Source organism: Physella acuta, unplaced genomic scaffold (assembly GCF_028476545.2).
Source record: "Physella acuta isolate Inbredline_101_S28 unplaced genomic scaffold, ASM2847654v3 ptg000306l, whole genome shotgun sequence".
In the NCBI taxonomy this organism is placed as follows: Eukaryota; Metazoa; Mollusca; class Gastropoda; family Physidae; genus Physella; species Physella acuta.
This window is the reverse complement of record NW_026731825.1, coordinates 258,963-271,945: the sequence shown is the minus strand read 5'-3', so window position 1 is coordinate 271,945 and position 12,983 is coordinate 258,963. Positions and strand designations below refer to the sequence as shown.

The 12,983-nt window shown below is 38.6% G+C and overlaps 1 pseudogene; it reads right to left on the bottom strand.

The window, feature by feature from the left end:
* Positions 1-2,837: 2,837 nt before the first annotated feature.
* LOC131939968 (histone-lysine N-methyltransferase SMYD3-like) lies at positions 2,838-3,945 on the bottom strand (annotated as a pseudogene).
* Between the last annotated feature and the right edge of the window lie 9,038 nt (positions 3,946-12,983).

Sequence of the window (12,983 nt, the reverse complement as noted above, 5' to 3'; positions counted from 1 at the left end):
GAACAGAAAAAACGTTGGCCTGATTTTCTCCCAGAGTTGGTATATCTATACAACTGCACACCCCATGCCACAACCGGCTTTACGCCATACATGTTGCTGTTCGGACGAGAGGCTCGACTCCCTCTTGATTTGTTCCTAGGAAAAAGGGAGAGTATGACTGGCTCATACACCGCACTGGAATATGTGAATGAACATATGAGAAGAATTAGAGAAATGTACAGGGTAGTACAGGAAAGACTAGAACATGAATCTCGGCGAAGGGAACCGCCGATACAGACGAAGGACCCGCCACTCAAACTGAATGACAGGGTATTACTGCGTAGCCACCCGTTAGGCAGAAACAAAATCCACGATCTCTGGGGACAGGAGATATGGCAAGTCGTGGAGATGCCTAAAGCAGCAGGTGGCCCCTTTAAGATAAGACCCATCGATCACGCCAAACCGGATCGGTGGGCGAATATTGCTCAATTAAAGAAATATTGGAATAGGCAAGAAGAGCAGTTACACACAGAGAAACCCAAGACAATTAGGGAACCGGAAGTTATAACGGAAATTCACATACCCATTCCGGAACCATATCACCATCAACAGAACAACCGCGATACGCAAGGGGAGGATACCGGCAACAATGAGGATCCCGGTCCCTCCAGAAGCAGAGAGACAGTAGACCATCAGATAAGTGGTCCGCGGAGAAGTTTAAGGAACAGAAGGAATACGAAATTTTTTGTCAGCAACCATCAATTCTTTCATGGTCGCGCTGGTATGAAAACAGACTGTTCAAAGAGCTATAGAAGTGAACTGGTGAAGGCACCAAATGGAAAGGGTGGATGTGAATTCTAGAACTGTTTTGTGTCTCAGGAAGATGATGTAGACACAGTTGATATGTGAAATAGGTATAACTGTCAATCGTATACGAATGGAACGTCGTGGACAGTGAGTGGAACAATAAATTTTTTTTTTTACGACTGTGCGATTGACTTTGGAGGAGTGCACCTGCCAGGCGTTGTTTGTGGTTGAAAACACACAAAAAAAGCAGGGGTGGATGTAACTGGGGTAGGCCTAACTACCAGTTACAAATGATAACGAACGAGAAGCCGCGACGCAGTATGAAATCTGACGCAACCATAACAGGTGGCTTATTGGATCGGTCTGATAACAATCTCAAAGCCAACGCGTGCTATTTTGGGAAACGGTACGAGAAGTTTCAGAGGAGCTGTCAACTTTGATGGATGGGATGCAGATGTTTTAGTGAATCGGACGGTACGTCAGAAACTGCGACATTAGTATTCGGATACATCGATTACAAGTATCGATTACGGAAATGGAGACAAGTACGACTACGATTTCAAGGCATAAATAGGAGGGGACGGCAGAACTCGTTCTCTTCCCGTTTCGAGGCTCTTACCTCTTTCATCGCTCGCTTAGATCAGTCAGTCTGTGTGACTATGTCAAGTCGGTTATAGAACGGGTTAGCCGTATTGTGTTAAGGAGGATTATAGACATGTGGATTCAGTTATATGAAGCCTAGTGAAGGACTGTTAGGGGTCAGTTGATTCAGACTATTATTGAGAAGCATTCCTGTTGATTTATTGTGTTATTATGAAGCATTTCTTGATTCATGTAATAAAGGATCAATAGCGAACCTGCATCTTGAGTATCTATACTGTGGTCAATGTTGTCTAGAATGAGTGGTTAAACTCGTTAACACGTGGCACTACAGGCAATTAGGTCTCATTACATGTGGCGTTGCGAGCATGGTAACTGTTGGCTCGTTCCAATTGGCGTTGTCGGCAGGATAAATGTTCGCTCGTCACATATATATATATATATATATATATATATATATACATATATATATACAAACACGACATACGAACATAGGATATTCATTGCTGGCCTGTTCGGGTTTTGAAAAAATGGTGGGGTTATTTTTCAATATGAACACATTACAACATCATGCCATGTGTGTAAGTGCATTAGTGAATTTTATATATATATATATATATATATATATATATATATATATATATATATATATATATATATTAACATTTCAAATAAATTTTATTTCAAACAAAAAAGAATTTTCTCATGATTTATAAATATACCAACAATCGGCCTATTATATAAAAATATAAAAAAATTTTTTTTCAAAACGTAAATTTGACATTTAACTCAACTTAGACCATGAACAGTGAAGTTATGGTTATAAATTATTTTTGTAAAAAGTTACTCAGTTAAGTACGATGATGTATACACCATCACAGACTAACTTACTAATTCAATTTTTTAACTGTTACATTATTTTTTTGTTGAAGAAAAAATTATTAATATTACTTATTAACAATCTCTAACTCTAAAACGATTGATCAAAGCAGCTCCAAATCAGCAAATTTAATTTTTGCATTAAGTAAGTCACATATTCTCATGAATACAAAATCAAAATAAACATTAAAATATAAATAACATTTGAGCAAGTTATAATTAAGTATGTAGGCCTACAGCCAATCAAACTGTACATTTAAAACAACCAATTACATCAAGTGTATTAAACCTTGTCATCAGTGTTTATTTTCCTTGTCCAATATGTTGGCAGACAATTTTTTTATAAAGTCTCATTAAATCCCACTTTATACTTGTGCGGAAAATATTCAAGGAGTTGCACGACGTTTTAGCAGATCTAATATAATCTAGTTCAAATCACTTTAAATGGAATAATCACTTTTTAAAAAGAAAATTTTTCATCGCTTTTAAAACCCACTATTCCATAAAATGAAATAAGCAGTGTTTAATCATCCACAGTAATGTGCAGGTTTCCACCCACTAGCTTCACCTAATCAATTCTGTAGAGATTGTAACTGTTCTTGGTGCTCCAGCTCTGCCTCACACTGAGCCATCATCTTAGCTACCTGCTTGTACAGGTGATGGTTGTCGCCCAGGGAAACCACAAAGTTTTCCATGGCCTTCCTCAAATGTAACATGGCTTCTGGAAGTCTTCCAAATAGCATCAACAACTTGCCCATATTTGCCAGCAGATAGCCAACACAAGGATGTAGGGTGGGTGTAAAATCGAATAGCCCTGCAACAGCCCTGACAGTCACATTGATTCCATCAAAAGATGCCACAGCATTAGGCCAGCAGCAATGGTCCAACACTGAGGGGCTTGTATATACAGCCACCAGTGTTTCTTCCAGACTTTTTTCTCCGGGGGGGGCACTTGAAATTTTCGGGGGGGGGGGGGCGGTAAACTTTCTTCGGGGGGGGGGGGGCGGACACTGTTAAAAGTATATATTTTCTTTATAAAGTATATAAATTTCATTTCGTTCGGGGGGGGGGGGGCGGTAAAAAAAATTCGGGGCTTGGCCCCCCCCCCCCCCCCGAAGAGATGCCTGTAAGAAACTCTGACAGCCACACCCACATCTTGCAAAAGCTCATCAGCAATTGTAAATGTGTTAATTACCATCTTGCCAAAAAATTCTAGCAAAGTATCTTCATTGGGAAGCTGCAGGATGCCATGTATGTAGCCTCGTAAAAAAAATCTGCAGCTATTTTAAACAGTTCATTGCGTGATGTGTCTGTTTTGATTTTATCCGCATGTGACATCAAATCATTGAAAGATCGCAGGCAAGGAGATTCATCTTTACTACGTTTTTCCCCAGCAGCCCCAGTCAGGTAACGAATAAGAAGTCTTAAATAAAGTCGAATACTGTCTGTTGGTGTGTCTGGGACTCTCTTCATAACTTTACACTCCAGTTTGTGAATCTTCCAGTGTTCTTTCTGACAAGGAATTCCACAGTACATCACTTTTTTACATGCTCCACATTTTAAAAGCTTCTCCTCTGTGCTTTTAAAACAAGAATTGCATCGATCTTCAGTGAACTTTTTGCAAATGACATGCACATAGGGCTTCGCCTGTATGATAACAGATCCTTTCTTCCAGCCCATTTTGTTTTATTTTATATTTTTTTTTTTTAAATACTTTTATTTGCAATTAAAACAAGTAGGGGCCTACATCAACATCAAATTTTTAAACATAATTTTGAACACCAAATGAAAACGAAAGGTTTTGCAAATGTACATAATGAATATTTACATGATGTTATGTAAACAACCATCAAGTCAAAAAAGCAAGGAAATTATTTTATTTAAAAAAAAAAAAAATTTGGTCTGCTGTGGGCCCCTAAATGGCGTGCCCCTCCCCCCCGCTTTGCGGGGTCTGGCGGCACTGTAGTTCCGCCCCTGATTCTAATAAGTTTACCTGACTTATAAGTCTTAGGATATTAAAACCTGTGTGCGTGTGTTGCGGTAGTCATAACGTGTGTTTTAAACCATAGGATAACAAATTTATAACACTAAGCTTACACCAATATAATTTTGCCGTAACGTTTGTAATGAAGAACATTTAAACGCATTTCTAAATTTATGAAGCTCTTGCCAAATTAGTTGAACTGAACATAAGCTTTACATAAAATAATGCTAACAAACCTGTATAATAATCCACCCGCCTCCTTCTTTCTTTGTATCACATAATGCTGTTTTGTTGTCTTCTACTGTAGAGATTATGTTATCCGGAAAACTTTGATGTCTGTTCTTTATACACTTTATATAGAATGGAGATTATAAAAGTATAACTATATACTTATATTATAGTATGTTCTTTATATATATATATATATATATATATATATATATATATATATATATATATATATATATATATATATATATATATACATATGCATATAGTTACAAATATATGGGTGTACACAAATTACAGTAAGATTCTTGTCCCAGTATAAGACGCCTCTATCTTTTCCGGCGCAATGGACGATTTTTCATCAAAAACCAGAAAATCCGAGTTACACTATATTTACTTTACTGTGTATAGTTACGCAATGCAGCTAAAATCGAGCTGATAACCACTTCCCGGAATTTAGTTTCCAAATAAAAACTAATAATGTTATTGTCTGTGTAAATGTCTGTGTGTCTGTGAGCACCAAAACTTGAGTTCCTTTTCAGTTAGGTTTATTGGGATTTTTTTTCCTAAGTATACAATCATATTCTCTGGGTTCTTCTAAATGTTTAGTGATTCCCGATGAGCGAAACACTATTTCCGATTTTTGAAAATTGAAAACTTGACCAGGACTTGGTCAGTTCGTGGAAATTTATCTTAATGAGTTTATGCCATCATCATCTTGTGAGAATTAACAATATTTGCATAAGTGTAAGTTCCAAAACTTTTCCAAAACATTTATCAAAACATAACAGAAATCTTGACTAGACAAAAAAGCAATTTGTAATTAAATATAATATCTGTTTTAAAATATGAAAAAAAAATAAAAAAAATAAAATACGAGTGGGACGGAGTGGTCTAGCGGTAGAGAGCTGGACTGCTAACCCGTTATTCTCGAGTTCGAATCCGGGTTCAAGTCAGTAGACCGTCCCTGAGTCCACCTAACTCTGATGGGTACCTAACTCCTGTTAGGGAAAGTAAAGGCGGCTGGACATAGTGCTGACCACACTATCTCTTTATATGCCGAGGTCACAGAAACAAGTGAACTATACTTCACTTGCCCTATAGACCGTCAGGTTTGATAGGGAAATTTTTTAAAAATACGAACTATGTGTAAAAAACTTATCTTTTCAAGACTTGATATTTCATTGGAAAGAGAATATTATATAGAGCGTAAAGATTTATTATGCGCCAAGCTACATTTTGTGGAGAACACAAGAGAAGATAATGAAATCTCAGCTCTTGGCAACATGTCAGTCTATAGCAGGGGTCTCCAAACTACGGCCCGCGGGCCGGATGCGGCCCGCGAGGTCCTCTCCTCCGGCCCGCAGAGATCGTTTTGTCCACGGAAAAAAACGTTTGTTGGTGATGGCTGATGAACTTTGCCCAGAAAAATCAAAGATATGCCTGGAAAAAAATAGCCCCCGAACTGAAATTTGATAGTTAATGCGGCCCTCGGCCTGAAAAGTTTGGAGACCCCTGGTCTATAGGATCAGTGAATTAGGGGGGAAGATTTTCTTGGCGTCTGTATCAGAATCAGTCTTACACACACTTTATTACAAACCTCATATAGAGAGACAATATGGGCATAGAATAATGGCAAGAATATGCGTGTAGAAGTGCAATTGAGGTCTGCGGAAATAAAGTATCGTGTAAGATACTTTTAAGCATTAATGTGTGTTAACTGTACGTTAAACATCAGACAAAAATAACAGTTTTAGCATTCGTATAACATTGACGTTATACATGACAATACTTTGTGAACAACAGTTCTTATCATAAATCCTGCTTTACTTAGATAACCTCTTGACGCAAGGTCAAGTACTTGCTGTTTTAAATATGGGTTACATGTGACGTCAATACCACGTGGACAATGTGCTCCAGTTTAAGGTCATAAGGAACAGACATTATATTTCACTCAGGTTGTAATATTTGGTATTCATCCGCTTTAAAATTTATAAGATAGAGAAAGAGAAAGTTAGAGAGAGAGAGAGAGAGAGGGAGAGAGAGAGAGAGAGAAATAAATATCTACTGTAATTTTTCACTACAAACAGCTTCACAAAAAAGCAATACATTAGCTTCTGCTTAAAAAGCACGAAAAAAAATAAACTAGATTAAATAATGTGATTTGCTACACATATTTGTTGCATCGTTCAGTTTTGTTTTCACAATGTGAGTGAATATTTTTACTTAATGACATGGCCTACACTAATCAGTTTAATATAACTGCCTAAAATAAAAAATAAAAGAGTTGTGTAATTTGACTTCGATAGTTTCCATTGCTATTGTTTGTTTTTAGTTTTGTAGAACTACCAGTTTAAAAGATTTCTTTTTCTTTATTGGCCTTTCAAAATCTCTTTACCCCAATAATGGTGTTATTACATTTCTGCTGAAAGCAATTTAGAAACATAATTTTTTTTATGAGTGACTGTGTATTTTTTATATCTTACATCCGTATACTTAAAGAGGTCACGATGTGAAAAAAAATGTTACCAACACTTATCTTATCGTGCCTGGTACAATATGTGCATATCTATTTTTTTTTAGCTTCTATCTTTTGTTTTCAACTTTTGAGCTAAATTAGGCAACGGAGGAGGCGATGCACAAGGGAACGCGTAGACAAGCGGTAGAGAACTAAGATTCTAAAGCTAAAATGACATTCTCTCGGCTAATGAAGTACTGACATAATGTTACAACTTGTAAATTACCGTCTTAATCTTTGTATGTCATCTAATGTCATATGGTGTAACCTTATATGATATTTGAATTATTAAATACTAAAAAAAGCCCAGTAAAACATATTATGCTAATAATAGTAAATTATGGAGTATTTAACACACAGTTATGACAGAAAAAAACATACCTAATTCATCCATTTTGTCACACATCACAGACAGCTTTCGTCTCTAATTCTATGCTACCTAAAAACATGTTTGTTGTAAACCGCCCTCCCTGTAGCTGCGCCACTGATGAAGAAAACGCAACTTTATGTAAACGATAATAGTAAAGTTATTGCTGTAAAAATTAAAATATAAATTTATAATACATGATTTAAAGTACTTGGGTATAGCGAAAGCTGAAGATGTTAGAACCAGTGTGTAAATGTTACCGTCTAAGTTGTCGCAAGTGTGTACTCATATATCTAATCTCAAGAAATTGTTTAAGTGGAAACTGGTTACAAACAATTACTGGAACTTACAATACGATTGTTTTTTGTGTATTCAGCGTCTATATTAGCGTAGTCTCAAAACAAGGAAAATATATTATTTCGTACTGGGATATTTGGTGCAATGTATATCTAACCTTCGGCTTAATTGGTACACATACACACCAATTACTAACATATCCTAATACAAACACACAAACATACACTAGTACAAACATACTTAGTGAGGGGGGGGGGTCGGGGAGCGGACCGCACCGGTTGACACCATTTAGGGGGGTGACACCAAGGCCAGAGGCGTAGCGACCCCTCCCGGCGCCCGGGGACAAACTTTCGATTTGCACCCCGCCCCCCCTAGATCTTTCCATTTGCATCCCCCTCAAACTTTCGATTTGCACCCCCCTTCGAACTTTTCATTTGCACCCCCTCCCTCAAACTTTCAATTTGGCACACCCCCCCTAAGGTCGGCGCCAGGGGACATATGTCCCCCCGCCCGCCGCCGTCGTTACGCCTCTGACCAAGGCAAGAAAATAGCAAAATGTATAAAGATAATATAAATGATAATTCCGATTAATTAAATTAATTACTACATGAGTTAAATAGCCTTTAAAGAAAGGTTGACAAATCTCGACAAATAGTGGGAGGTTTGTGCATTTTAAAAAATATAGTGCATTTTTAAAAGCAATGTTACAAAAAAAAAACCCCACAGAAATTGTGTACTTTACTATCTGCCAATAGAATAAGATTTATTATTAAGCCATTTTTTAACAAAATATATTCTTTATTGCTTAGTTAATTGAAAATAATCAGGGCATGATTAAATTAGATGAAATGATTAAACAAAAAAGTCAGCACTTTCTACGTATCCACTCAACCACTCTAAATAGCAACATCTTTTCGAGAAAAACAGCCAGGATATAATAAAAAATTTGTTTCAGAGAAACTGGACATACTATATTTGCATTTGTAGAATAGGGGCGGCAATGTGTGTGAAGTGGGTTTTTCGTGTGTCTATCATTATGTAGACAAGTGACTTGTAAATCCTGTATCTCGCTAAGTGCACTTAAAACCCTTGAAAATGTAAGTATTCTCAAGCAGTGTTAAAACGAAAAGCTTTAAAAAATACACCAGCTTTGATGATATTGTACCAGGCACGAAAACTGATGGTTACAAGTTCCCACGTTAATTACGTATAAGGATACACAGTGTTATAATACATATTCACAATTCATTACAGAGTAAAGTAGAAGTATTGTTACTTCTGACCTTGTAACATCGCGTTTACACTTGCGACAATGTTACTAGACTTGACCTACTAAAGCGTATACTATACATGTTACGAGTATATGGAACATCTTCTGAGTCGCAGGGCACAAAACCACGCCCCTTTTTGTGTTCTGGGTCACGTTTTTGTCATCGCTCGCTGAGCGAAAACATAGGACATGTTCTAAATTTTCAGATGAGTGCACGTGCGTCAAAAGTAGTAAGCGCATCATAGGTCTCAGCTGATTGCAAAATTAAATATAGATTCTGCTGATTTTGAGTTTTTGAGCACACGATTTCATAATTTATAATTTCTCTAGGCCCTGCTAAAGTTTACATTTTTATAATTTCTTTTTATTTCTTTAATTAAATTCCAAACACGTTTTAATGAAATAATGTAATGTCTAAGCATTACAATTTTGCTTTAAAACCAGTTTAGGTATTAATTAGGAAAATATTTTTAATTAAAAATATAATTGAACCAAATGTATATCCAATTTTTTTCTTGACCAATATTTTGTTTTAAGTGTTTCAACATATTTTCAGTTTCCTTCTGACATGAATAAATCTTTAGGCCCACCAGAATGTGCTCGTGGGATCACACATAATCAACTGACTATAAAAACAGGCAGATGAAAAAGTCATTATAGGCTAATTATTTTGGACATAATTAACATAAAGAAACGAATTGGGGTGGGGGGGATGTCATAGGCCCTACTCTAAAAACTAGATCTACTTTTATTCTTAATAATAGACTCAGTATAGAGATAACACGATCTCAATACGTTTAATGAACTTGACAGATGCAAGTTTTTGGAGAAAATCGGACCTTTACTTTCAGCAAACAAATATTTAGCCCTGTTTATTGGAAGCTGTTTCTAAAGGATATCGACTAGCAATTAAACAAGCTGGGGAAATGGCTACCATGGGGTTGGGGTGGGAAAGGGTGATTGTACTGCGGGATGGGAGGGAGGGGTAATAACAGGTGGGCAATGTCTACGACCCGTGGTATTATACACAGCATTATATTTATAAAAACTGTCTAGCTCTAGTAGCTGGCATAAAATTTATAAAATCTTTTTTTTACTTTGATTTCTCTTTATTTTAATTAACTGGGCCTATACTCCGGCTATATAGCAGACGCTCTGGGTCAAAAGTCATGCTTGTTTTATAAAATGTTCTATAACATGTTCTGTAAGTGTGAACGCTAAAGTATACATGTTCTGAGAACAAATTTTTCAAGACAAAATTTAGTTTTGGCGGGCTTTGTGTTCCAGAAATGTATAGAATACATTGTCGTAAGTGTAAACGCGGTATAAGAGCCCCAGCGTGTACATGAGGATTGTGCTGGTCCCCGACATAGGACGCTTTAAATAGAATGCATGGCCTACTAAATATCGCTTAGATAAATAAGATGCCTAACTTTATGCGTGTAATAAGGTAAAAATAACAATAAGTAATAGTCATTTAAGAAAATTCAAAATTTAAGGCAAAACTAGAACAATGTATGATTATTAAAATTGTGTGGATAATAGTAAACATACATCAAATGTTGATAATTTAAGTTATTTGACATTACATATTTTATATAGAACGAGCCGGCCCGCGGCATAACATACGCCGCTATTTAGTTGTTTCTAATTTTCAATAATTCATAATTTGTGAATTCGACAGTACCAACGCTGACACTGAAAATATTTCTTTAAAACACTATAAGTAGCTCGTTAAGGACCATACCCCCCCCCCCCTCCTTCCCTCCCCCCCCTCCTCCCCCCACCCCCCTACGTTTAAAATCGTTGGCTCTGCTTGTAAACATTTAGAGTAAACACAGCTCACCAAAACCATGTAGGGGTGGGGAGGTAGGCAGAGCGTTTGCAGCTTGTTTTCTAACGGCTCGAAGAAGAGAATTATATATATAGATTCTAGTTTCTTCAAATAATCAATCACCTTTTGTTAAGAAACAATAACTTCACGAGCTAAAATGCATCTACATCCAGGCTGGGGTTAGCGCAGGTGAGCTTATAATGAGGCAGTGGTCGGGTTTAAAAGCCCGAACTAATCGGTTACCTGCTCTTTTATCGCCTCAGTGATGGGCATTTCCTTCCCGGCTAAGGGATGAGGCACAACGTACATCTAGCCCGACCGAACAGTCTGTAAACGGTCCTGTACATCTAGCCCGACTGAACAGTCTGTAAACGGTCCTGTACATCTAGCCCGACTGAACAGTCTGTAAACGGTCCTGTACATCTAGCCCGACTGAACAGTCTGTAAACGGTCCTGTACATCTAGCCCGACTGAACAGTCTGTAAACGGTCCTGTACATCTAGCCCGACTGAACAGCCTGTAAACGGCCCTGTACATCTAGCCCGACTGAACAGTCTGTAAACGGTCCTGTACATCTAGCCAGACTGAAGAGTCTGTAAACGGTCCTGGAGTTCCAGCTGATTTCCTGGGAAGGAGGGTGAGAGGGTGAGCAGTGTTAGGGAGTAGAGGTCGTTTGCTTGTTTTACTGCCACAACGTGAATACAATATTGAGATCACATGTACATTGAAAACAAGTACTTGTCCTAGAGTTCAACAGTTATCTAGGTAAAGCAGGGCCTAGGGCTAGGGCTAGGGCTAGGGCTCGGGTTAGGGCTAGGGCTAGGGCTAGGGCTAGGGCTAGGGCTAGGGCTAGGGCTAGGGCTAGGGCTAGGGCTAGGGCTAGGGCTAGGGCTAGGGCTAGGGACAGGGACAGGGACAGGGACAGGGCTAGGGCTAGGGCTAGGGCTAGGGCTAGGGCTAGGGCTAGGGCTAGGGCTAGGGCTAGGGCTAGGGCTAGGGCTAGGGCTAGGGCTAGGGCTAGGGCTAGGGCTAGGGCTAGGGCTAGGGCTAGGGCTAGGGCTAGGGCTAGGGCTAGGGCTAGGGCTAGGGCTAGGGCTAGGGCTAGGGCTAGGGCTAGGGCTAGGGCTAGGGCTAGGGCTAGGGCTAGGGCTAGGGCTAGGGCTAGGATTAGGGCTAGGGCTAGGGCTAGGGCTAGGGCTAGGGCTAGGGCTAGGATTAGGGCTAGGGCTAGGGCTAGGGCTAGGGCTAGGGCTAGGGCTAGGGCTAGGGCTAGGGCTAGGGATAGGGATAGGGATAGGGATAGGGATAGGGATAGGGACAGGGACAGGGACAGGGACAGGGACAGGGACAGGGAATGGGACAGGGACAGGGACAGGGATAGGGAATGGGATAGGGTTAGGATAGGGATAGGGATAGGGATAGGGATAGGGATAGGGATAGGGATAGGGATAGGGATAGGGATAGGGATAGGGATAGGGATAGGGATAGGGATAGGGATAGGGATAGGGATAGGGATAGGGATAGGGATAGGGATAGGGATAGGGATAGGGATAGGGATAGGGATAGGGTTGATTTTGGTTTTGTGTTACGTTTTAGGCTTAGGCGGATGCTTTGGTTTGGTCTTTTTCTTAATGTTTAGGATTAAGATAGTTTAATTAATTCGTTCTGTCACACTTGCGGTCGAGTGGAACATATTTTGGAAATTACACTTATGTGAATATTGCTCATTTTCAAAAGAGGATGTGTCCTAAAACCCATGGCGATAAATTTCCACGAAACGGTCAAGTCCTGCGACAGCATCCGCAATTTTAAGTAATTGAGGTCACATCCTCTACACTCAGACTATTTAAACGGCACTGACTGCTTCATCTTTGCTTGTGTAATAAATTGCAGCAAGCATTGCAGAATACTTTATTTTATTTAACTAGAAGTTATTTTGTTTAAAAAAAAGGTCAAAATGATCTTTTTTCTGAGCTTGATGATCATTACAAAATTAACTTGGATCAAAGGTAAAGTAGTAAATATGTTTTTCTTGCCTATCGCACAATACTTAATGTATTTAATGTTCAGTTATTCTTTAATAGCTTGTCACATCTAAAATTGCCATTGACTTGCACCTTAATGTAATATAATATAACATACAAACATCTATTCAGGGCTTGACCTGTCATTAGAGAGAGAACACTACACAGTGGCAAAATATTTATTTTGTGGCAAGTT